Raw genomic sequence first — 25,795 nt, 5'->3', positions numbered from 1 at the left:
GGGGTCAAGATCAACGTGTCAGCAGGGTTTGCTTCTTCTGAGGCCTCTGTCCTTGGCTTGCAAATGGCCATCTTCTTGCTATGTCCTCATATGGCCTTTGCTCTGTGTGGGTGCATCCGTGGTGTCTCTATGTAAATATATTCAATATATAAGCACACTAGTTAGATCAGATTAGAGCCCATACTAACAGCTTTATTTTAACCTTGTCACCTCTTCAAAGATCTTATCTCCAAAACAGTCCCATTCTGAGGTACTTACTGGGTGTTAGGGTTTCAACTTACGAACTTTGGGGAGACACAACTCAGCCCATAACAGAAAGGTTGCCAATGGACTGTGCTTTGATAGCAGAGCCAAAAATAACCAGACAGGCAGAACAACTATTCTTGATGTCCAGCCCAGCATAGCAAAGACCCAGAGATATGAAACACCTGTCTCCTTCAGGGACTGGCTTGACATCAAGAGTTTGCATAGGTGCAAACACAGGCAAGAGACCAAAAGAAAGTGCCCCAAGCTTTGAAGGCTGTGTTATCCTTGTGGTTGTGTATGGCAAGGTGGCTGGTGGGTAACAATTCAGGTTCCCAGAGTCCTCATAGGTATGACTGAGTGCTGTGCAGATTACACAAAACAAAGTTTATTAGACACACAGTGTTTAAAACAAACACTTGCCACTATTACAAGTGTTTTTTTTCTGTACTTCTTTTCTGTACTTCTGTCCTTTGGTGACTATAGATTAGCTTTATAATAAAAAATAAGCTTAGAAAAAGTAGCCAAGGAGCCCTGGCTGGTGTGGCTCAGTTGGGTGGAGCACCGTCCTACACACCAAAAGGCTGCAGGTTCCATTTCCATTCCCAATCAAGGCACACACCTCGGTTGAGAGTTTGATCTCTAGTTGGGGCATGTACAAGAGGCAACCAATCAACGTCTGTCTGTCTCTCTCCCCCTCTCTCAAAGCAAATGAGAAAATGTCCTCAGGTTAGGATTTTTAAAAAGTAATCAAGGGGCAGCAGATGCTTGGAAAGTCAGAGAGTGAGAAAATTAATTCTGTGTCCCTGACTAACCATCAGCTATTTCCTGGTTGTCCTCTGCTTGGTGCTGTATGGGAGCTGGTGGGGGGGCGGGGGGCACTTGTGGATTGGATTGAAGGCAGACTCCTACTATAGCAAGCTGACAGTTTGGGGGCAGGTTCCTTGGGAGATGAGCCCTCCCTGCTGGATGTTGGCAGGAAAGTTGCAGTTGTGACCACAGCCCTCACCCCTCTAACCCCCAGAAGGCACAGCATTCGGAACTAGTAGCTACCATACTTGTAGGACTATAAGACGCACTGGACCATAAGACACACCTAGGTTTTAGAGGAGGAAAATAGAAAAAAAAATTTTGAAGCAAACATGTAGTAAAATATTTAATAACTTATGACCCCGCTCCACCGCCACCTCCCCACCACAGTGATTCAGGTAAGCTACTTTCAGACTATAAGATGCACCCCCCTTTCCTCCCAAATTTGGGGGGAAAGTGTGTCTTATAGTCTGAAAATACATACATCAAAGCATGAGGGACAGAAAATGAGTTAAAAGATCTCCCAGAAAGCACGTAAGGCCTCCGAAGGCTGTTTTTTACATAGCTCTCTTGTGAAGGACTTAGAGCTCACCTATAGGTTTCCTTGCAACTGTAACTGAAAGATACCCTGGAGAAGCTGTTGCAGTCTCCAAGAGGGACATGGATGAGCTATGAGCCTGGAGATGGAAGCGCATGCGTGAGTTTTGGCTCTGCCTTTTCTGGGCTGTGTAACTTTCGTGGAATCACTAGTCAATGAATCTCTCTGAGGGGTCAGTTTCTTTCCTTCACCTCCAAAATCATGAGCAAATTACTACCTACCCCTACCTGAGGACTGGGTTACCGTGAGGATAAAATGGGGTAATCAAACAAAAACTGCTCTGAAACCCCAAAGTCCTACACATCCTTAGCTGTATTCCAGAGGAAGTAGAAAAAGTCTTTGCAGCTCCCGACTGGGTGTGCACTGGAGGCACGGTCGCTGCTGGGAACTAGTCATGCGCAAGCTCTCTGGGGTGTGCCTCAGCTCTGGGCGTGCTGTCAGCGTGCAGCCAGATCGAAACTGCAGCTTACGGACCAGTCTGACTGATCAGGTGTTTTACTCCTTCACAGAACACACGTCTTCCACAGCTGTGGTGGAGGAGAAAAATCTCTCCTTTCTAAATGATTCTTGAACAGAGTCAAACCCTTCTACCTTATCGCCATGGGCTCTGGGTCTCAAAACCTGCTGCCCAAAAGAATCACCTGGGTTGCACGTTAAACAGGAAGAGGTCAGGGAACCCTTCCCCACAGAGATTCTGGTCCTGTCAGTTTAAGAAGGGGCTCAGGAAATCTGCATTTTAGTCACATGCGGTGTGAAGAGAATGCACTGGACTCAAAAGAAAATAACGGTTCTTAGTCTTCTCTCATACTAAAACATTGGATAGTCTTGGCCTTCTGACAGCAACAATAACCACAGTAGCTATCGTTTACTGAGGGCACACCGTGTGCCGTGCACAGTATCTGCAGGGGTCCTAAGAGCTGTCAGGGGGACAACTGTAATTGAACAACAATTAAAAAATCAAACAATTTTAAAAGAAGAGCTGTGAGGCGCTATTCTGGGTTTGTATATGTGCACACAATTCCCCTCCCTCCAGTAATACTCCCCATTTGGTGTCGAGGAGGTGCCCTCTCTGGTTTCACATGATTCTAGTGGAACTGCCAATCAAATGACCAATACCACCCCCCTGGGGAGAGGAAGGGATCAGAGGAGGAAATACAACTCAATCCCAGACAACCAGGCTACTCTTCCCAAGAACCTGACTTGAGTGAAGACAGGTTAGGGTTGAGAGCAGGTGTCCTGGGCTGAGCCAGCCCTTCCCAAGACTTGTGGTTTAGCTCTTCCTTACATTTCATAAGCCATCAAGTAGCCTTCCTATAAACCTTCTGCTTACTGAAGTTAATAAGTCCGTTTCATTTATTACAACAAAGAAACTAATGAATATTTAGTTTACAAATAAAGAAGCTGAGGCTCAGAGAAATTAAATGACTGACCCAAGGTCCCATAAGCAGAAGACAGCAAAGCAAGACTCAGAGGGGGACCTGCCTGGCTTCAGAATCTACCAGACTGTCATTAGCTCCCAGCCCCTATATCCTCCTGAGAGTTCAAGATGAGAAGAGGAGTAGATAGTACACTCGCAAATAGGTAGGTAGGTAAGTAGGTAGATATATAGGTCTCCATAGATACAGATATATAATCGGGAAAGGATTGAAGAGAAATTTAAAAGTTACTATTAACTCCCACACTCATCCCTCTGTAGGTTCAACCCCCCCCCCCCAGTGGGAGACCTGAACTCATTATTAATTTAATTTGTCCATCTTTATTAAATGTCCCAGTGGTTTAACCAGCAAATCTCTTACTGAACAACATACTAGGTCACCACACATGGAAGAGGAAAGGGGTTGGGGAAGCAAGCAGTGGTCCAAGTTTGGAAGATGCCAAAGAGAAACATTCCAACAAAGGACTAATATGGACCAGAATTCACCCCCACTTCAGCAGAGTTTTTATTTTTCTAATTAAATTAATGACTTCTTAAACTCATGGATCCTAAATTATGATCCTAAAGTTGCAAAACACAGGCTACACTTGTGACCACAAACGTGACCAAGTCACCCTTCTGAGCATTAAGTCTTCAGGTCTTGCTCCTCAAACAGATGGCTTCCCCCGCTTTTTCCTTCCGACCACACACATAAGACTATCAGGAAAATCTATACTTGACATTGTAATATGACTTTTGTTCTGCTGGCCACCACAGTCCAAAGCCAAGACCATGGATATTTGTCATGAAATAGAAGTTAATTTAGCAGAATTACTTTAAAAACATAATCTCTATTTATTGAATTTCGACTGTCTCAAACTGACTCCAACTATCTCAGTCCTCAAATTGGAGGATTTCAGGCATCCTTGTCATGCCCAGCCATGTACAGCCCGTAACAAGGACCCCTACGTGGTTAGCAGTTGGGTAAATGCACACACACACTGCTCCACTGCATTTCTATGCCAATCCCAGAAGTTTACTGGCGAACTGTTTATTTGCAAACCATGGACTCTACTTCAGGAAATTTGGACTAAAAATATGATCACCAATGTACCCAAATATTTAACCCTCAGGCGATACATCACAGCATTGCTTACAATAGAAAATAACAGAAACAATGTAAATGTCTAAAATACAAGATTAAATACATGTGGTATAACCATTGTAAAAATCCCATTAAAGAATATTTAAATGTTCATAAGAAAAATACTTTGAGAATATATTCATGAGAAATTGTTAAATAAAAAATTCATAGAACACTATGTCCAGTGTGATTTCATTTTTGTAAATACATAGATATGAAATATTTCTCCCCAAAGTGATTAGAAGGATATTCACCAAATTAGAAGGGACAGTTATCACTGAGAACTAAAGTTATAAATTATTTTTATTTTATAATCTTACTGGTATATAGCCTTTAAATTTTAAGAGAAAAAAATTTTAAAGCAAACTGTTGAGTTAGCCGTAGAATGGTTAAGCTGGTTACATTTGCTGTTCCAAACCAGATCTTCCTTGACTAACAACATCCCACAGGACCAGACTTTCAGATCCTTACTGCACGTTATCTGGGGAGGCCATTAGGGTGAATCCTGGTATTGTCATCACAGAGTTGTCCAGAAAGAGTCCAAATAGAGAAGCAAGTTCAAGGGATGAAAGAGTAAGAGGAAGAAAAAGGTAAACAAATCACCATAGATGCAAATGTAACTAGTCAACTTTAATCGGTGATTTGTAAAGCTTTACCAACTTGTTTTTAAAATAACAAGGAAAATTGCTCCACGCAAGTAAGAAAACTTGGTTTGAAAAGTTCAAGTCTCAAGGCAGTCTGGAAAAACCGCTGGCAAACAGGTAACCTAAGCAGATTTAACAAAAATGAGGAATGCAACAATTCTGTCTCCCTTAGGCTCCAAACCCATCTCAATTCCATTGCCAGGCAGCCCATAGCAGAAGGTTATTTTAAAGATATGGAAAATTACCTTACTTTCTAACTAGTTCAAGGTATAGAGATCACTTTGGCTACCATCTTGGTTTTGGCCCAACCTCCCAAAGCCTTTTACATAAAAGGATCCTATGGCAGTTCTACTTTGAAAATGGATCAGGTAGGGCTTGGGTACCAAGTCAAAATTACACTCTGTGGTCATCTGAACCCAGAATTACTTACTCGGGGTCTGATAAACAATTCTACAATCCTTCTGTTCAGAGGCTGGAAAATGGTGGCCCATGAGTTGGAAATGACCCAAGTTTTGTTTGACTTGTATACACACTGGTGGCACAAATAATACATTTTAAACAGTGGGGGAGAGGAGTTAGATGTCTACCTTTGTAAATCAGAAAGGTTTGCCTTAATACCAGAGTTGGGGCTTTTCTGGAAAATGGCAAATATCTAAGAACACACAGGAGAATTGATAGGACCTAGTCAGCCCTTGCTCCACTTTTCAGTCTGCAACAGTTTTTATACCTGGCTTCCTTCACTTATTGCCTTATGTCTCTCAATTCTTGTAAGCATTTGAGTTTGCACTCTTAGTCCAGTTTAATACCAGCTACCATTTTTATAACTGAAGATCCTGAGGCCTATAGTCTTGAGTGGTATGGCCAGTTTTGAGTCCCTATGTTGTACCTGGTACCATGCATTATGTTATACAATTCAGTTTTCACATCCACCCTGGGACAAAGGCTTTACTTGCTCCATTTTATAAATGATGAAACTGAGTCTCAGAGAGTTTGAGTAACTTGCCCATAGGCACATACAGCAGGTACAGGTGGAGCCGATGCTCAAACCCAGGTCTTTGTGAATCTAAAATCTGATGGTTTGTGCCCCTCCATAGCAATTCCCTCCCACCATAATGACTCCCCTTTCTTGCCTCTCATGCCTTCTCCCCGCCCTTTGCCCCAATGCCCTTTTTGCCTCCCATTAGCCCATACCAACATTCCCTGCTTTCTCTCTCTTACTTGTAGTTGTCTGACCCTGTCCAGCAACTTATCAGTCCCAAGGCCCACATTTCCATGTTGTATACCATCACAGTCACAAAATAACTCATTCTGCAGCAGGGAGGAGCCCAATTATAACCTATATAATGGGCAAAAGACAATCATTCATCACAAAGGTCCTGGAATTGGAGGCCATCACAGTAGTTTCATTTGTTGGGCATTTTCCGTTTGTTCCAGCCATGCTTTTATCACAGTCCCATGCAGATCCCAGTGTGCTCCCTGGGACAGTTCACATGTTATCGAACATATGCATTAAGGATTGTTAATAGAACCAAGGAGGGGGAATCATTATGTGAAAATAAAATGCATTGTAGAAAATGAAATTTTAGAGGGGAAGAGTATAAAAGGAATGTTTTTTCCCTTCCAAGTGACCCAAGAAACTCAGCACTAGGGCCCAGTGGAGTTACTATCTTGCATGGAGGAAATCTTCCACAACCTATAAACCTGAAAAATAACTTGATGGGAGTCCATTGCCTTGCTCCTTGAACCAATCTTTTCCCTTGTGTGCTGATTTTCTCTATGTTCTTGAAAAGGCANTACCTTAATACCAGAGTTGGGGCTTTCCTGGAAAATGGCAAATATCTAAGAACACACAGGAGAATTGATAGGACCTAGTCAGCCCTTGCTCCACTTTTCAGTCTGCATTAAGGATTGTTAATAGAACCAAGGAGGGGGAATCATTATGTGAAAATAAAATGCATTGTAGAAAATGAAATTTTAGAGGGGAAGAGTATAAAAGGAATGTTTTTTTCCCTTCCAAGTGACCCAAGAAACTCAGCACTAGGGCCCAGTGGAGTTACTATCTTGCATGGAGGAAATCTTTCACAACCTATAAACCTGAAAAATAACTTGATGGGAGTCCATTGCCTTGCTCCTTGAACCAATCTTTTCCCTTGTGTGCTGATTTTCTCTATGTTCTTGAAAAGGCAGCCAGTGATGTTCCAGAGAGCAAACTTTTCTCTGTCCAGTTAGAGAGACAATAATTATGGCTTAGTCTCTACCACTTAAGTTAAATCATTTGGTTTGAATTTGATTAGTCTATATGCTTCCCACTACAGTGGGAAAGATGGATACAATTTAATGGAAGTATAGAATTTTAGAACAGCATAAGATAGGGGAGGGGAGGGGACGGTAAGGTCATGTAGGGAAGGGTAGAATAGAATAGAATAGAATAGGGTAGGGAAGGTTGGATAGGGTACAGTAGGGTAAAGTAGGGTAGGAAAGGGTGGGGTAGGATAAGACAGAATAGGGTAGTGTAAGGTAGGTTAGGGTAGGGTAGGATAAACTAGGATAACTTTGGAGAATATCTAGTCTATAGATCCCATCCTGGTGCCAGCCTCTCAGACCTGACTCACAGATGTTTGTCTAAACTGTGCAAGATTTTTGTAAAAATATGACTTGGTTCCTAACAATTCAAACTCAGCTGATTTTACCTTTTTAAAATTTCATTTTCTGGCTTTTCTTAAAAAAAAAAAAAAACAACTTTAGACTTCCAGCCAAGGTGGAGGCATAAGTAAATATGCATTGCTTCCTTGTACAACCAAAAGAAAGACAACAATAAATTTAAATGCCAAAAAACAACGAGAACTGCCAGAAAATAGAACTGTATGAATATCTTGACAATCAAGAAATTGAAGAAGAAACATTCATCCAGACCAGTAGGAGAGGAGGAGACAGGCAGCCAGGGTGGGGAGGACATGTGGGAAGGCAGAGGGCAGGGAAGGTGGTCCCACATTTACATGTGGATAAGCCTGGAGGAACAATTGGGGTGTGAGACAGACCATGCAACCCAGGGTTCCAGTGAGGGAAACTAAAGCCTCAAAACCTCTGGCTGTAAAAACCTGTGAGGGTTTTGGTGACAGAAGAAACTCCTAGCCTTACAGGAGAGTTCATTGGAGAAATGCACGAGGTCCTAAAATATAGACAAACCCACCCACTGCAGAATCAGCACCAGAAAGGCCCAATTTGCTTGTCGGCAGCAGGGGAAAAGAGTGAGAGCCAGCCAACAGTCAAGCAAGCAGCATTATTCCCTCTCAGACCCCTGTCCTACATACAGTGCCACAGTGCAGCAACATGGGTTGCCCCACCCTGGTGAGTTCCCAAGGCTCCACCCCTTACAACAGAACAGGCACACTGAGACAATGAAATATGGCCAAAATGAAAGAACAGATCAAAACTCCAGGAAAAGAACTAAGTAACAAAAAGGAGCCAACCTACCAGATGCAGAGTTCAAAATACTGGTAATCCAGATGCTCACAGAAATGATTGAGTATGGTTGCAAAATAGAGGAAGAAGTGAAGGCTTTGCAAAGTGAAATAAAGAAAAATATACAGAGAAGTAACAGTGAAGTGAAGGTTATTTTTTATTTTAAAGTATATTTTATTGATTATGCTATGACAGTTGTCCTATTTTTTCTCCCCTTTATCCCCCTCGGCCCTGCACCCCACTCCTACCAGCTCCCCGCTCACCCCGAGGCCCAGCCCCCTGCTTAGTTCATGTCCATGGGTGTTAACCTCCTCCTGTCTTTTTTCTCAAATCAACTATTTGGAACAGAAGGAAGAAATAAACATCTAATGCAACAGAATGAAGAAACAAGAATTCAAAAAAATGAGGAGAGGCTTAGGAACCTCCAGGACAACTGTAAATGTTCCAACATCCGAATCACAGGGGTGACAGAAGGAGAAGAGGAAGAGCAAGAAATTGAAAATTTATTTGAAAAAATAATGAGGGAGAACTCCCCCAATCTGGTAAAGGAAATAGATTTCCAGGAAGTCCAGGAAGCCCCCAAAAAGTTGGACTCAAGGAAGCACACATAATTAAGTTACTCAAGATTAAAGATAAGAAGAGAATCTTAAAAGCAACAATAGAAAAGGAGAGACTTAACTACAAAGGAGTTCCCATCAGACTATCTGTTGATTTCTCAAGAGACCATACAGTCCAGAACTGGGAAGAAGTATTCCAAGCCATGAAAAGCAAGGACCTACATCTAAGATTACTCTAACAGCAAAGCTTTTATTTAGAATGGAAGGGCAGGTAAAGGGGTCCCCAGATAAGGTCAAGTTAAAAGAGTTCATCATCGCCAAGCCCTTATTATATAAAATGTTAAAGGGACTTATCTAAAAAAAATCAAAACTATGAACAGCAAAATGACAACAAATTCACAACTATCAACCACTGCACCTAAAAACAAAAATAAACTAAGCAAACAACTAAAACAGGAACAGAATCACAGAAATGAAGATCACATGGAGGGTTATCAGCAAGGAGGGGGAGAAGGAGGATGGGGGAAAAGGTACAGGGAATAAGAAGCATAAATGGGCCCTGGCTGGTATAGCTCAGCGGATTGAGCATGGGCTGTGAACCAAAGGGTTGCTGGTTCGATTCCCAGTCAGGGCACATGCCTGGGTTGCGGGCCAGGTCCCCAGTGGGGGCCACATGAGAGGCAACCACACACTGATATTTCTCTCTCTTTCTCCTTCCCTTCCCCTCTTTAAAAAAAATGGTAGGTAGAAAATAGACAGGAGGAGGTTAAGAATAGTATGGGAAATGGAGAAGCCGAAGAACTTATACGGACACCCATGGACGTGAACTAAGCAGGTGTCCGGGGCTGGGGGGGAGGGGAAGCTGGTTGGAGTGGGGTGCAGGGCCAAGGGGGATAAAAGGGGAGAAAAAATGGGACAACTGTCATAGCATAATCAATAAAATATACTTTAAAATAAAAAAATAACATTACACTCTGGCAATACTGGGTGAGCTTCCCTGTGACAAGAGTTGGCTAGAGCAGCAGAGCAGCCTCCCCTTAGACAGAGGAGAGCTGCTCTGAGAGGCCGCCCCGCCCCACCGATCACCACTGTTTCCTCACTCTCAGGCTGAGGGGCAGCTGCCACTTCACTCAGTTGGTTTTCGACAAGCAGAAACATTAAGTAAAATGCCCAGGGTCTTCATTCATTCATTCAACAAATATTTACGAAGGCCCAGACTCTGCCAGACACTATGCCAGGCACCAGGAAAGCAGCCGTGAACAAAACAACCCACCTTCCTGGCCCCATAGATCAGCACTGCAGTGAGAGACACAGACAGGAAACAAATCAGGACAATATACAATATGACAAAAGGTAATACGTACTGCGGAGAAAAATCAAGCAGTCAAAGGGAAGAGGAGGTGATGAAGAATCACACTTTCAAGTGGGATGAGGAGGAAGGCCTCTCTACGAAGGTGTGGCGTTTAAGCACACGCCAGGAGGATGGGAGGGAGAGAGCCACATGCACTTCTAAGGGAAGAGCCTTTCGGGCTAGAGGTGCAGGACCTGCAAAAGGGGTTACGTGTTAGCACCAGGACTGAGACTTAAACAGGGCCGGCTGTCCTCCCAGGGAAAGGTGAGAGCGCTGACTTTCAGCCCTCCACAGAAGTTCCAGGATATGCTTTTTTCGGAGCACCTGTCATCTGGGTTTTCGTGGGAATCCAAAACATCCTAAACGAAAAATCCAGATTGATAAAATGGAGGGGGATTGTTCACTTTACCCAGGGCTTCGTAGTAGGAATCTTTTACCCAGGAAACTTTCCTGGCACATGTGAAATGGTTTTTTGATTTAGAAGTGTGATCCACACTATTTTTCGGAAAACTACTTAATCCACAAAATAAGAAACCCCTCATAGTATAGATGAATTTATGCTGACCCAGCAATGTTCCCTCACCGGTCCTCAGGTCCCCTCACACCTTAACAGGACGTTTTCACAAGCTGCCCAGCTAAGTTTTTGAGCGCTGACCCTGAGTGGAAGTCAGTGCCAAGTGGCAGACGGGGCTGGACTCTGCAGTCACTGGCTGCTGCTGCCAACAGCACTGGGCACCGACCCCTGGCCACTGGCAGAGCTGGTCTTCCAGCTACTCTGCCCCTCCCACCCCACCTGACCCTGCAGGACTTCCCTCGGAGCTGTGGGGGGTTGTTTCATTGACTTCCTCAGCATTTATTGTTTTCCAGATTCAAGAAAATACCAAGTTGTAGTGTTTAGGAAACACGTAGGAGAACAATAATTGTTTTTTAAAAACATCCGTAACCCCATATCCAGACAAACCACTGGTGTCCAGCCTGGCAGGCAGCTTAACCTGGAAGTCGCAGGGATTTGGAATGACAGCTCTCTTTTCTGTCTCCACAAAGTTTCTCCGCCCAGATGTTATTCCCCTCAACAATGCTCGAAGCTGAGGCTTAGATGTGGGCACCTAGAGAGGTAGAAAGGATGGAGGTCAGCTTAAATTGGCTGGTTCAAGTCAAGCGGTACACAGTCATGTCTATAACCAGCTGGGCAGACACTAAGTCTATGGACAGAGTGAAGGGGCTGTCTAGATCTGCAAGTGCCCCTTCAGAAACCTGGCTTCAGACAGAGGATGGGACCCTCCTTGAGAGATGGCAGGAAGGAGTGATTACAGCACAGAGCCAAGGTGGGAAGGGGAGCCATCTCCTTACCCTCCAGGGTCTGGACATGCTATGAAGGACTCAGCTCTGCAGTGTCCCTCAGCAAACCAGCTCTGTGCTGCGAAATGCCTTAGTGCCTGGGGCTCTAACTGCTACCAGTGCTGCTGACACCCCGAAACAGTAATGCAGCAGTGATGGTGGGGACAGTGGTGGCAAGTGGAAAATATGACAATGACAGGGACAGAATGTATCTGTCAGCCTTTGCCACAGTAAGGACAAGCCATCACAAGATAAAGTAGCTTAAAACAGTAATCAGTTAGTCTTACTTATATAATATCTGTAGGTTAGCTCGGGATCAGCCGACCTGTGCTGGGCTAGGCTCAGCTTGGCTGGGTTTCTACCTGCTGGAAGGTTGGGTTCATGGCATCTCAACGTCTTTCTGATCCACCTCAGAGCAAGAAACTAGCTGAATTATGTTCTCATCGTTATGGGCTAATGCGCAAAAGTATCAGCGCAATTGTGTAAGCACATTTCAAACCTTTGCTCACATCACATCTGATAACAACATTCCATTGGCCAAAGCAACTCACACAGCCAAACCCAACATCAATGAGATGAAAAGATGTTGTGATTGTAGGGAAAGAAACTGCAAACACATGTAGCAATGGGTATAGGAAAAGGCTAAAGGGAAAAACTGAGACCACACCTTGGCTGGTGTGGCTCAGTGGATTGAGTGCCAGCCCGAGAACCAGTGTCCCTAGTTCAATTCCCAGGCAGGGCACATGCCCAAGTTATACACCAGGTTCCCCACAGAGGGCACATGAGAGGCAACCACACATTGGTATTTCTCTCCCTCTCTTTCTTCCTCCCTTCCTGTCTCTAAAAATAAATAAATCTTTTTTAATTTCTTTTTTTTATTTTTAATTAGATATTTTATTGATTATACCATTACAGTTGTTGTTCTATTACACCCTCTTCATTCTCCTCCATCCTGCACACCCCCTCCCCCACCATTACTCCCCTTTAGTTTATGACCATGTGTCTCAAGTTCCTTAGATTCTATATTTCCCCTACTATTCTTGCCCTCCCCCCTATCTATTTTCTACCTACTGTCTATGCTATTTTCTGTGCCTTCTCCCCCCTTCTCCCCCTCCCACTCCCCTGTTGCTAACCCTCCATGTGTTCTTCATTTCTATGGTTCTGCTCCTGATCTAGCTGTCCTCTTGGTTTGCTTTTGTTTTAGGTGTGGTTGTTAATAACTGTGAGTTTGCTGTCCTTTCACTGTTAATATTTTTCATCTTCTTTTCTTAGATAAGTCCCTTTAACATTTCATATAATAAGGGCTTGGTGATGATGAACTCCTTGAATTTGATCTTATCTGAGAAGCACTTTATCTGTCCTTCCATTCTAAATGAAAACTTTGCTGGATAAAGCAATCTGGGATGTGGGTCCTTGGATTTCATGACTTGGAATATTTCTTTCCAGCCCCTTCTTGCCTGGAAGGTCTCTTTTGAGAAATCCACTGACAGTCTGATGGGAACTCCTTTGTAGGTAACTGTCCCCTTATCTCTTGCTGCTTCTAGCATTCTCTCCTTCATTTTAATCTTGGCTAATGTAGTCATGGTGTGCCTTAGGGTGTTCCTCCTTGGGTCCAACTTCTTTGGGACTGTCTGAGCTTCCTGGATTTCCTGGAAGTCTATTTCTTTTGCCAGACTGGGGAAGTTCTCCTTTATTATTTGTTCAAATAAGTTTTCCACTTGTGGCTGTTCTTCTTCCCCTTCTGGTACCCCTATAATTCAGATGTTGGAACGTTTAAAGATGTCCTGGGGGTTCCTAAGCCTCTCCTCATTTTTTTGAATTCTTGTTTCTTTATTCTTTTCTGGTTGGGTGTTTCATTCTTCCTTCTGGTCCATTCCATTGATTTGAGTCCCAGTTTCCTTTCCATCACTATTGGTTTCCTGTGCATCTCCCTGCATTTCAATTAGTTTAACCTTCATATGTTCCTCTAATTTGTGACTGTAGTCAACCTGTTCTGTGAGCATCCTGATCACCAGTATTTTGAACTGTGCATCTGAGAAGTTCGCTATTTCTCAGTCTCTTAGAGTTATCGGCTCTGGGGCTTGGAGTTCTTCTTGAGCCATATTTTGGACTGTTTGTGCCTGTTACATATGAGGAGCAGAACCCTAGGTGTTCACCAGGGCGGGGCAACACAGTAGCTGGGTTGTGACGCTGTATGTGGGGGCGGGGTCAAAGGAAATCAATGGCAGTCCCCTTTGCCTCCTCCAGCCACCAGGACTGTGCAGTCCATCTTACTGCTCACTCCTTTGCTGGGTTTATCTGCGCTTGCCCAAATGTGCAATCTCGCTCAGCCTGCCCCGCACCTTCACTGGGTCCGCAATGCTATCCCGGCTGCCTGCGTTCCTGGGTCGCCTGGGTCACATGGGTCACCTGGGTCGCCTGGGTCACCTGGGTTGCTTGGGTCGGGGGATCCTTCCTGCCCGACCCTGCTCCACTGCTGGCTCTGCCCCTCTTACCGGTCCCGGTTGAATGGTTCGTTGTTGTCGGACTTCTGTATAGTTCAGTTTTCTGTTCTTTGGCTTACTAAACCTTTGTTGTATTCAAACTTGGTTGTGGGAGAAGGCACAGTGTTTCCACCTACACCTCCATCTTGGCTGAAGTCTAAAAATAAATAAATCTTTTTAAAAATTGGGACCAATGATGAAATCTACCACATAGATGATAGGTCAACCAGCATAGGCATCAAAAGTTTGCAACAAGTCAAATAGGACCACAAGGCGATAGAGAGCCAGGGAAGAACTATGGGACCAATGGGGCAAATCATTCCAACTTTAGGGGTAGCCAGGATGCACCCAGTGGGGGACTGCTCTGCACCTCCTGTACCGCCTGTCCTGACTCTGCCCTCAAGACCTATAGCATCTGCCTTCCTGCTTATTTGCAGAAGCTCTGGAGAACCTCTCGGCCAGTTGTTATGTACTGTATGTTTATGTTTCCCCGAAATCCATATGTTGGAACTCTACCCCTAAATGTGATGATATTAGGAAGTGAAGCCTTCAGAAGGTAATTGGGTTTAGATAAAGTAATGGGGTACACCCTCAGGAATGGGATTAGTGTCCTTGTGAGTCATGAGAGAGTTGGCTTCCTCCTTCCACTCTCCACCTGTCAAGATGCAATGAGCAATCTGCAACATGGAAGAGGGGTCTTGCCAGAACCCAAGCATACTGGAACCCTGGGCTCAGACTTCTAGCCCACAGGACTGTGAGAATTAAATTTCTATCATATATAAACCACTTTCCAAGTCTATAGGACTTTGTTATAACAACTTGAACTGACTAAAACATCACTCCACTTCCTCAACTATCTTCTTCAAAAAACAGTTAAAGGATTTCTTCTAAACCTCCACCTCTCTCCTGCTCCCTTTTCAGTGTGAAGGCCAGGACTCAATCCACTGAGCCACAGCAGCCAGTTTTTTTTTTTAATTTTTTAAGATTTTATCTATTTATCTTGAGAGGGGAAGGGAAGGAGAGGAGAGAAATATCAATGTACAGTTGCCTCTCATGCGATCCCTGCTGGGAACTGCAACCCGGACATGTACCCTGACTGGGAATCAATCTGTGATCTTTTGGTTTGCAGGTCCACACTCAATCCACTGAGCTACACCAGCCAGAGCTCTCCTGCTCCCTTGTCTATCTTTACACTCCTCTTCCTCTGTCTTCCTCTTGTTATTGTTACCTTTCCCATGGGAACTTAGCCAAAGTGGGTGGAATTGCAAGTACTGCTGAAGCTTGGTCAGAGACAGATATTTCTAGATGGGTTGGACCTTCTGAGAGAAGGAAGTCTAGCTATGTAGTAATGGGTTCTGACTTAGAGTCAGTCAGAGACATGGTCAAGTCTTAACCATACTCTCTATCAGTGTGATAATTTTTGTATCTCTTAACTTCAGTGCCCTTAACTATAAAATATGTATAATCATTTTTACCTTGGTGTTGCTGTGAGAATTAACCATGATAAGTGTATATACGGCAGGAATTTTCCAGCACAATCTTGAATTCAAGAAATATTTCCTTTGAACCCCCCTCTTAACTGTTAGTGATAAATGCAATCATAAGTATTGATAGGGTTATCTCCTATTTTGTGCCATAATTTACTTTAAAATACTCCTACTTTAGACGTTGCGGTATAAATATGTGTTCACAATTGAAGCTGTGTTCTAGGGGCCACCACTTGCTATATCATGAAATCACTGTAGGGGTGGCCAGCTAGCATGTATCAGAAAGACCACACTCCAGAGGTAGCTACTTCTCATTCATCTGTTACCTACATTATGATAAATAGTAAATTTTCTGTAGTGCATCCTAACTACGAAAAGGGGGCTTCACTGATGCAGTAGGTTGAATAGTGATCCCCAAAATATGTCCATGTCTGAATCCCCAGCACCTGTGAAAATGACTTTATTTGGAAAAATAGTCTTTGCAGATATTATTAAAGATCTTGAGATAAAGAGATTACGCAGATAGACCCTAAATCCAATGGCAACTGTCCTGATAAGAGAGAGGCAGGGGGAGATTATACAGACAGAAGCGAGGGAGTCAACACCAAGATAGAGACAGAAACTGGAGTAATGTGGCCACAAGCCGAGGAATGCCAGCAGCCACCAGCAGCTGGAAGAGCCAGTGCACAGATTGCCCCCCAGAACCTCTAGAGGGAGTGCACTTCTGTCAGCACCTTGATTTCACACTTCTGGTTCCCAGAATTATAAGAGAATAAATTTCTATTGTTTTAGGCCATCACATGTATGGTGATTTCTCACAATATCCACCAGAAACTAGTACAACTGATAATATACCAATCTGCATAAAGATGCTAGAAAGACGCTCTCATTGATCAGCCATGAGGACTGATTAATACACTTGAGAAATAGACTCCATCTTTGCATGAACTGAGTAGGAGAACCTAGCAAAGCCTTTAGCCTGGACACATAGGGTTGGTACATAGACTTGATCTATAAACAACTCCATATTGAGCTATTGGTCTAGAAAATGCTGGATGCCTGAGGTCATTGATAAAGGGATTAGAATCCTGGCTCTGATGTGTTATTAAATCTGTACCAAGTGACTCATGTATACAAGGTAGTGGTCAAAGCAGCTAACAGGACAGAGCTGGGGCTCCACCAAGTGTCTGAGCACAGGTGGTAGAAAGAATATGCAATCCACTTGCTAATAAACACTAGTTCAATGATTGCTGTATGTTGTTGACATTTGATATGAATTTGATTTGTGCTAATCTGGTAGTGATTTATGCTGGCTATGGTAATATTGCAAAGAGAATTTAAGACTGGTATGTGCCCATAGTAGCTTAAATCAGTTCTAGAAAGGCCCTAAAGATGTCATGATTTGTGAGATATTGGGCTCCCACAGTCATCACTCTACACTGGCCAGCAAGTAGATGCCCACTGTCAATATCTTCATGGCCCATTGAGTTGGGTGCCTCGGTCACTCTCTTGCACAGCAGGTATGATAACCGCTGCTGTTTCTGGGAGCACAGACAGCTGGGGTCCTCTCCTTGCCATGTCACCAGCTTTTCCCCTTCAACTCCCCTCAGGGAGAAGGACACAGACCCTCACCACTCTCAGTCAGCCCCTTCTGTCCCCTTTTCAGTTCTGCAGAATCTGTTGGCTTTCTTAGTTCCAACCCCTCTCTTCTCCAGTCATGCTTCCTCCTCTCCTCCTCTGGAATGCCAGCCACAACATCCTGCAAGAGAGGAGGTGTCCGCTGGCAATACGAACCTCACCCACAGGCAATAGCAACCAGTGTAGGCTAGCCCATTGGAATGAGAAGGAAAAACTCTGAGAGAATATACATACATAGAAGGAATTCAATTTTCCTGGCACACACACAAAGTGCTAACACAATGTTACCAACACACTCAATGGGTTGCATTCACAACTGTCAACACCCATCAGCTCACACCACCTAGCAGTGGGGTGTATGTAGGGCAGCCCCACATCTGTTTTGCTCATAGATATATCCTCAAGGCCTAGCAGAGCTCCTGGCACATGGCAGGCACCCAATGAACATTGTTCAATGAATAATTCATTATTCCATGAATGAACATTGCAGAGTTTTCTAAAAAATGGTGCAAAGTTGGAGATATGATTAAACACAAGATCTACTATGTGTGTGGGTAAAAGCCAAGCAATCACTCAAGAAAACTACAGCCATCTTGGTTGCTAACACCAGAGTGAAGTTTTCCCCATTTATCTTCATAGACAACTTTTCCTTCTTCCTACTTTTCTGTATTTTCCAAAATGTTTATAATGAGCCAATAACAATTGCATTTTTGGTAAAGATAAACTAGCCTTCCAAAAACTTAACTTTTTCATGATCTCCCTTCAAACGTGCCTATTTTTCCTATTAATTTTGGAGAGAGAAAGATGCCTGTGTGAGAAAGATGCCCCCACACTATATGCTCCTGATTGTTTCCCCGGTTGGTGAGAACCCCATTTGCAGCAAATGAAAAAAATGGATCTAAAAAGCTACTAATAGTGATTAATTACTCTATCTATCCTCTCTCATACTCCATGGATGGCATGTTAGGGAATCTTAACACATAGTTTAGTTTCTTTATTTGTTTACTCTGAGCTTCTGGGTAGCAGTAATTCTCCTGCCATGTGTTCATGTATCTCCCATAACACACGAGAGGCAATGAATCAACACGAAAGCATGACATTTGCAGCAGCATCTCACAGACCTACACAGTATGGTTGTCTCCACCAGACACTTTCCTGTGATACCAAGTCTCTACAAGGATTTCTCCCCTATATGGGTAATCCAGGAGTTGTCACCATTTAAATAGCGTGAGGCAGGTAAGGATATGGCCAGACAGGATCTTGCTGGCTCCCTTCCACCCCCAGTGGAGGTCCTTAGGAGAGGGCATCTGAGAGGCTGCACCTAGGTGGGAACCATACTATTCCAGGAAAAAGAATGCAGAGTTAGCAAGCAGCAGAGAGGCCTGCCCACTTCAGCGCTAACACACCTGTTCATTCTCCATTGTCCTTGTGGAAAAACAAGAGGAAGTAACTTACTCATCAACTGGAAAAAATATTTGGGTCACACAAGAAAACTCTTAAGTCTTGGAACAGCTAAGATACTAGAAGAGGCTCAGAGGAAGAATGGTACTAGAAACCACACTCTGAAGAGCAAGAAGAGTTGATGAGGGTTTCAATCTTATTCTTGTTAAGATGACTGAACAAGACATGGGTTATACGAGGCCAGAGTCTTGACCTTGAAGACAATTGGAGATGGTGAGTTTAGAGGAGAAAGCAAAGGCAAAGAGTGAATTAGAGACTGCACAGCAACACTGAATGTCAAATGTCAAAGAAAAGAGCAGGACGTTTCTGACTCTGCAGGGATGGGAGCCAGGCACCAGCATCTAAATCTGAGAACAGAGTAAGTGCTCAGGGCCACAACCAGAGGCATGAGAATAAACAGGAAAGAGTTTGAATGAATGGGTACATCAGTAAATGAATGAACAGAGTGTTGGTTTCACGAGAACGGGCTCTAAAGCATGCCCTGGCAGGTAGCTTTTGTGCTCTCGCCGAAGGATGATAACAGGGCTTTGTCCAACTTAAAGGCAGAACCAGCATGGAAATGGTTCAGTGTTGCCTGGAACCAAGGCAAAAGCCTGGATCATTATTTCAAAAACTCCATTTCTCAGAATGCTTGTCCCAAGATATGGTCCTTGAATAAATAATACCCCAATAAAATAATCTAAGGAGCTCCATAAAGCATTTCAGTTTATTGAAAGTTCTGAAAGAGGATGCACTTACGAAAGCTGAACCAAACACTTCCCAAATGGATTACACCATAGGATATCTCTCCTCCTTTAAAAAAAATCCACCATAAAACACCAATTAACACCACATAGGACATGAGCTCTCTTCTGAATACATTTTGGGGAAAGCTGGCCTGGGTGCATGACCCCTTTAGTTATTTATTGTCAAAGATCAAAAGTAGCACCTGAAAGAAGTATTATATTCTCTCCTTCCCTGTCCTTATTCTCATCTCTCCCTCTCCCTCCTTACTTCCTTCACTCCTCCCCTCTTTCCTCTTTCCCCACCTTCCCCTTTCTTAATCTGAGGTTTTCTTTTCATTCCCTCTTCTTCTTGCTGACCTTCCCAGACAGTGCACAGCCATTTAGGGGGCCTGAGGGTTGATGTCCCACCATAATTGCAGCTGAGCCAGTTTCCCCTCATCCCTGGAGCCACCCAGAGATCCCTATCTCAGCAATTTGCAAAGGGCACCAAGGGTGTGCACTGCCCCAACAACGGTCCAATTAGCTGCCAGTTGCATTTCACCAGCCCGCTGGTTAGTAATTAGCTCACATGACAGAGATGGAGAGCAAACTCAGCCTATCAAATGGACCGGCTCTGGATAACAACCCACTGTGCTTTCCATCCATTTTCACAGACCTTCCCAAGCGACAGTGAAGGACCAGGCTTAATGATGAGGAATGGCTGCTCATTAGCCTCCCTGGTCGAGAAGCCTGCAGTGTCCCTGTCCTCTGCCTCCCTCCGGAAGCACACACCGTCATCACACCACTCCTGTGACCTTAGGTAGCTCCACAAATTAACCAAATTCATTTTTGGTTTCTGGTCTCTCATTAAAATAGAGAGACAGAGATTTTCAGAAACAAATTCACACTTTGTTTCTGAAAAGCTTTAGCTGAGGTTTTTGTTTCTTTGGTTTTTTTAAGCCAATAGAGTTTCCCCAAGACTTCTCAAATAATTGCCAGACCACGAATTCCAACACGCTGCTTCATCATATTCAAACATTGACTGCCCGGGTGGAAATCTATATTCCCTTTCCTACTTGAAAGCCCATGTCTCCTGAGTAAGGTCTGCCCTGCTATGTTATTCTAGGTAATATTGATTTTCCTGTTCTCCAAAGTGCCTTGTAGAGTGCTGATAATTTTCTAATAGAAACTTTGTATAATGGACTCCTACAGCTTAATTTTGTTTAAATAACTTTGAACATGCATACACAGAGGAGAAAAAAAGCAACACTTGACAAACTTTTATTTGCACCAGAAGTCAGGCCACCTGTGGAGTGTGGTTAACAGAGAGTTGGGAGTGAGTGGGCGGCACCACTATAAACAAAACTTCAACCAGCTGCCTGGGAGCTCTGAGTCACCCAGAGCAAGCAGGATGTGCCACCAAGCTACAGATTGTTTGATTACACCCAGAGCCTAATGGTAACAAATCTAGCAGTGACTGATGCATCAGGGCCTAAGCCAGCCAGACACCTCTTAGCTGGCTGTCCCAAGATGCTGAGGATTCCCAGGGAGAAAACCCAAGATACATAAGGAGCAACTGTAGACTGACATGTCCTACACATTTGACATGAGAAGAATGTATTTTTCCCCAAGATCAGCCACTATGCAAAGGGATTAAACTAAACCTATACGGAGGAACTGGTTTTCCCACGCTGACCCGTGTTTGTGAAAGGCTGTCGAAAGTTCTTCCAAATGAAGCTAATCAGAGTGAAAGTGATGACAGGACAGATTGTGCCCACACTCCCAGGGCCCTGACCACAGAAGGAGCCCCACCATGAAAACCCTCCAAACTGGTCAGCAACGAAACCCAGGGGCCTCCTCACCTGCTGCAAACCTAGGCCTTCCCAGCAATGAGGCCTTGGTGGCCACAGCTACAGTTTTGTTTCATATTCTATAGTGACAGAAATTAGGCAGAGGTGACTATGAGCTGAACACAATCATCTTCAAATTTGCTTTTATCCTGCCATAACTAGCTCTATGAGTAAGCAGAAAATATGAGATACTAAATGCACCATCTGTTCCTCCCCAAATACCTATCCCATTAGACTGTTATCGTGCTAGGAATTCCCTCAACTAGAGAAGGTTTAATGTTGAGATGTTTAAAGCCATTAACACTGTAGGTTAGATTTGCTTACCTGAATGGATGGATAGAAGGAAAGAAGGAAGGGAAAGATGAAGGGAGGAAGGGAAAGAATGAGAGAGGGAGGGAGGGAGGGAAGATAGGCTGACAGAGTACCTGGTGGGATAGATGACTTGATAACAGGATAGATGGAGAGATGGAGAAATAGAAGAATGAAGGAATAGAGAGAAGGCAGGCTTAGACTTTCTTAGAATAAGAAAGTGGAACACGTATCTTCACAACAGGGGTAGGAAAGTGAGAAGTGAGAAACGGAGAACATGAGATACTGCCCAGCAGAACACATTTTGGAGAGGAGAGGGTATAGACCACCATGAGGAACACCAGTGGAGAATGGCAGAGATGGAATTCCTGGGAGAAGTGGGACAAAAATGAGTATTTTCTTCTTCCCAATTTTGACAAAGTTTTTTATAGTTAGAACTTCAGCTTCATCTAGTCTTTCACCATCAATGATGTTATTCCATTATTTCCTTCCAGCCATTCACCCAACTACTACACTAGTCTCGTTTTCTTCTCTAACTCATGGAATGTGAAGGAAAAGGACCCAGAGAGAGTAATGTCTGGTTTAAGATGTTTGGTAACTGGGCCCATGAATACATCTTTAATGACCTCACGGTCCCCACGGGTTGCCATGTGGCATGGCGGAAGCACACTACCTCAGCAGCTGGAAGACCGGCAGCCCCTGAACAAACAATAGCCTTCAACTCCTCTGGCACTCAGGCGTTCTCTTTTCCTGCCTCCCTTTAATTTCTTTACTCCATGCAATACTTCACTATGGATCCAAAGAAGAAAAGCACATTTCAAAATCTTACCATTTTGCTACATGTTAGTGGTGGAAAGATTTAGGAAAAAGTGAAAGAATTAGCTAGAATGGCATTGAGAGTCAAGTGACAACTTCCTCCAGTGACTCCTGGCGCCACGGGCAGAAACAATCAAGAGCTGGTGAGCAGCAGCATCCTGCAAACTCCATCTGAAGTCACCCCCTCCAGCTTTCACCAGTCCTTTCCAAGACACGCAGGGTCAGAGCCACGCAATTCAGGCCTTAAGTTAACCCCTATCTTAGCTGTTTTCTGTGTTCACAACTGTCTCCAGCATCTTCTACATCAATATCCCAGTGATATCTGGAGCTTTTACAGAATACAAGTCCTTTGTAAACATTTTTTAAACTGGCACAACCATGCAGCTTTGATGGGACTGAACTTTAGCACAAATCATTTGGGAAAATAATTTGGCATGAGTCTCGCAGCAGAGAATATAGTTGCCCACTAGTGTATAGAACAAGCCCCTGAATTTTAACTAGGCACATAGCCAAGCTACAGACTCCATGTTATAGCCTTCTTCCAGCTTACCATGTGACCATGTAATTAAGTCCTGCCAACAAGAAGTGAGTAGAAAACTGTGCCACTTTTGGGCCATGCCCAACTAAGGAAGGCACCTGTGCCATCTTGACATGTTCTTCCCTTCTAGGGTAGGATTAAGGAGAGCCAGAGCAGCCACCAGGGCCCAAGGAGGCAGCTGGGGTGGACGTGGCAGAGCTCCTCCTCAGACCCTGGGCCACTTACCTCGGGTTTGTCGTATGAAAGAGAAGTAAACTTCCTTCTTTGGTAAGCCGCTGTAGTTTTGGAGTCTCGCTGTGGTTTAACTACAGTGAGGCTTAACTTCGAAAAATTTAACCAGTGTCCTAATCATTACAAGTTTTAAAATATTCTTTGGCCTAGTAACTTCACTTCAGGGCACACCAGTGGGAAAATAACACTAAATATCAAATAACAACAACAATCATAAATTAACCTTTTGTTCAGTTAGACTGTTGTTTTTAGTGTAAAAATTGACAACATCTTAAATGTATTACACTAGGGAATGTGCACCACCAGGACAACATCCCTGCCTTCAGGCCTTGTTACCACTTCAGAGTCTTAACTTCCCGCAGTTCTTGGCCCAGCGACTTCCTCCGCCCTTGTGCAGGAGGCAGGCTAAAATCACTGGGCTTCAAAGCCTCCTTGAATGACTTACAGGAGTTCCAACCAGTGAATAACAAGGATTGGCTCATACAGAACACTGGGAAACATCCTGCATCCCCCTCCATTTTAGAGATCACAGTATTGACGTGGTAAACGACTTCCCATGGCAAGAACTGAGTTAAAACTTAAGCCTCCTGGCTCTTGGCTTCTCTTTTTCCACCTGCCACTCGGGGCAGGAGGGCTTGGAGCTTGTCATCTATCCCAGAAAAGGGCCAAGACCCCACCAGGAGCTCAAAGGTAAGAGCGGCATCAACAGTAAATTAAACCCAGAGCGATATGTAACACGGAGAAGGTGACTGTCGATTCTGCTGAGACACTTGCAGCCGCAAAAAGCTGCAGTTCCCAATAAGCACATTTAATTAACAGAGAAAGACTCCAGCTTTACCATATATGCTTCGCTCAGGTAAATGGGCTCTGGGGAAAATTCTTCTAGAAAGATCTGCTACTAAAATTCAGCCTTGGTATCCAGGAGTGCATCCTCCAGGGATAAAGTCCAAGAGGCACTGGCCCTGGCTGATCCCTAACCCAACACACACACACACACACACAAACACACACACACACACACACACACACACACACACACACATAGAAGGAAGATTCTCTCTCCTCCCAGCCAGGTCTAGCAGGGTATCAGTTTGCCTTCTCATGCAGGTTTCTTGTCACTGTGCAGCAAACCCACTGTTCACATTCATCCCCAACTTGGTCCTGGCTGTTGAGGTTCCCCTTGTTTATCTCATCTCTCCTGTTGCAATTTGCAGCTGGGTAAAGAAACACCCCACAGAAAGACCAGCTCTCTGGTCTCCATTGGTATTGGCTCTGCTGACACCAAGTATGGGCTACGGATAAGGTGGACATGCCCTCCCCTGGCATGGGGCACAGCCAGAGCCAACCACCAACCCCCAGGCAAGTGTGTGTCTCCTCCCATTGTCTGAGCCTTGCTGTATTTACATTTAGAGGTTTGGGGAACTGCATTCACCAAAGTCCACTTTAAGACACCGTCTAATCTGATAAAGTAGCCCCACTTAAGGAATTCAAGCTGAGTACTTTCTCTTGAACAAGAAAAAAACACAGTGAAGCTCTCTCCCACATTTCCTTAACAACAAAGTCAGGAGCAGGGATTCCTGACCAGCTAAATGTGTGCTTCCTCCAAAAACATCAACTTTAGTGAGTGGAACCTTGGGCTCTCTTCGTGTCCTTCACAAGTTTCTTCTCCCTTCGAAGACACAGAAGGGCCCCAGTCATGCAGTTTCAGACTCCTCGACCTCCAGGATCTTAAAGAGGTGTCAAAAAAAGTGATGCATGAATAGATAAATAAAATGTGGCATAAACATACGATGGACTCAGCGATAGAAAAGAACAAAGTTCTGATAGATGCTACAACATGGGTGAACCTTGAAAATATCCTAAATGAAAGAAACCAGATACATAAGCTCATGTGCTGTGTGATCACATTTACTGGTATGTGACGGTTCTGGAATCAATGAATCCATGGGAACAGAAAGCAGAGTGACGGTTCCCAGGAAGGAAGGAAGGAAGGTAGGAAGGAAGAGGAAGGAGGGGCTGCATGGTGGGAATGGGATTTCTCTTTGTGGTGACAAAAATGTTTTTGACCCGGACAGAGCTGGTGGTTGCGTGACACTGTGAATATACAAAACGTCACTGAATTGTATATTTTAAAATGGTTCATTTTGTGTGGTATGAATTTGCCACAGTTGAAAAAATAAGTGACAAATCAGACAGCCATTCTCTCCCCACAGACAAGCTGGACCTATCTGGATGCTTTCAAAATAATTCATGAAAATTTCCAAATTGACAGAACACTCTACCACAGGAAGGTAAGGCCTAGACAAGCTTCCACAAATGCTTTACCAGAAACCTCAGACAGGTTCCAAGAGGTCTGACTTTGAGGGAGCAGCGAATCATTTGTCTGAGCTGTTTCAACTCTTGACCTACAACTGAAACCAACCTGGGAACCGATATTCAGCGTGTGAGCCGTGGCCTCTTTGAATCACTCTCCCCGCCTCCACCCCTGGTGTTTCTTTCTGAAGCGCTCACAGGGCGTTGGTGGGTCAGCCTAACCTGGAAGACCTAGTTAGCACATCTTAAAACAGAAAAGTTCTATTGATATTTGGTGACCTTTATTCTGGGAGAAGAGTCTGACCTGAAAGAAGGCCAACAGGTGGGAGGGAATAGAGGTTTGGGGGTGAACTTGGGTTGAGCCAGGCAACACAGACCTTGCTTTAATCACTTCTCATTCTAGG

The 25,795-nt window shown here is 44.0% G+C and overlaps 1 long non-coding RNA gene across 1 annotated transcript; it reads right to left on the bottom strand.

Moving 5' to 3' along the window:
- Positions 1-19,801, bottom strand: LOC118976254 (uncharacterized). The gene is made up of 3 exons (XR_005064235.1): positions 19,713-19,801; positions 1,646-1,730; positions 1-127 (listed from the first exon to the last, which is right to left on the bottom strand). It is a non-coding gene; the product is annotated as an uncharacterized LOC118976254 (long non-coding RNA).
- Between the last annotated feature and the right edge of the window lie 5,994 nt (positions 19,802-25,795).

The sequence above is a fragment of the Sturnira hondurensis genome, unplaced genomic scaffold (genome assembly GCF_014824575.4).
Source record: "Sturnira hondurensis isolate 20B ecotype Veracruz unplaced genomic scaffold, ASM1482457v3 Scaffold0000256, whole genome shotgun sequence".
Taxonomy (NCBI): Eukaryota; Metazoa; Chordata; class Mammalia; order Chiroptera; family Phyllostomidae; genus Sturnira; species Sturnira hondurensis.
The sequence above is the reverse complement of the archived record's forward strand: the minus strand, read 5'-3'. Positions and strand labels throughout refer to the sequence as shown.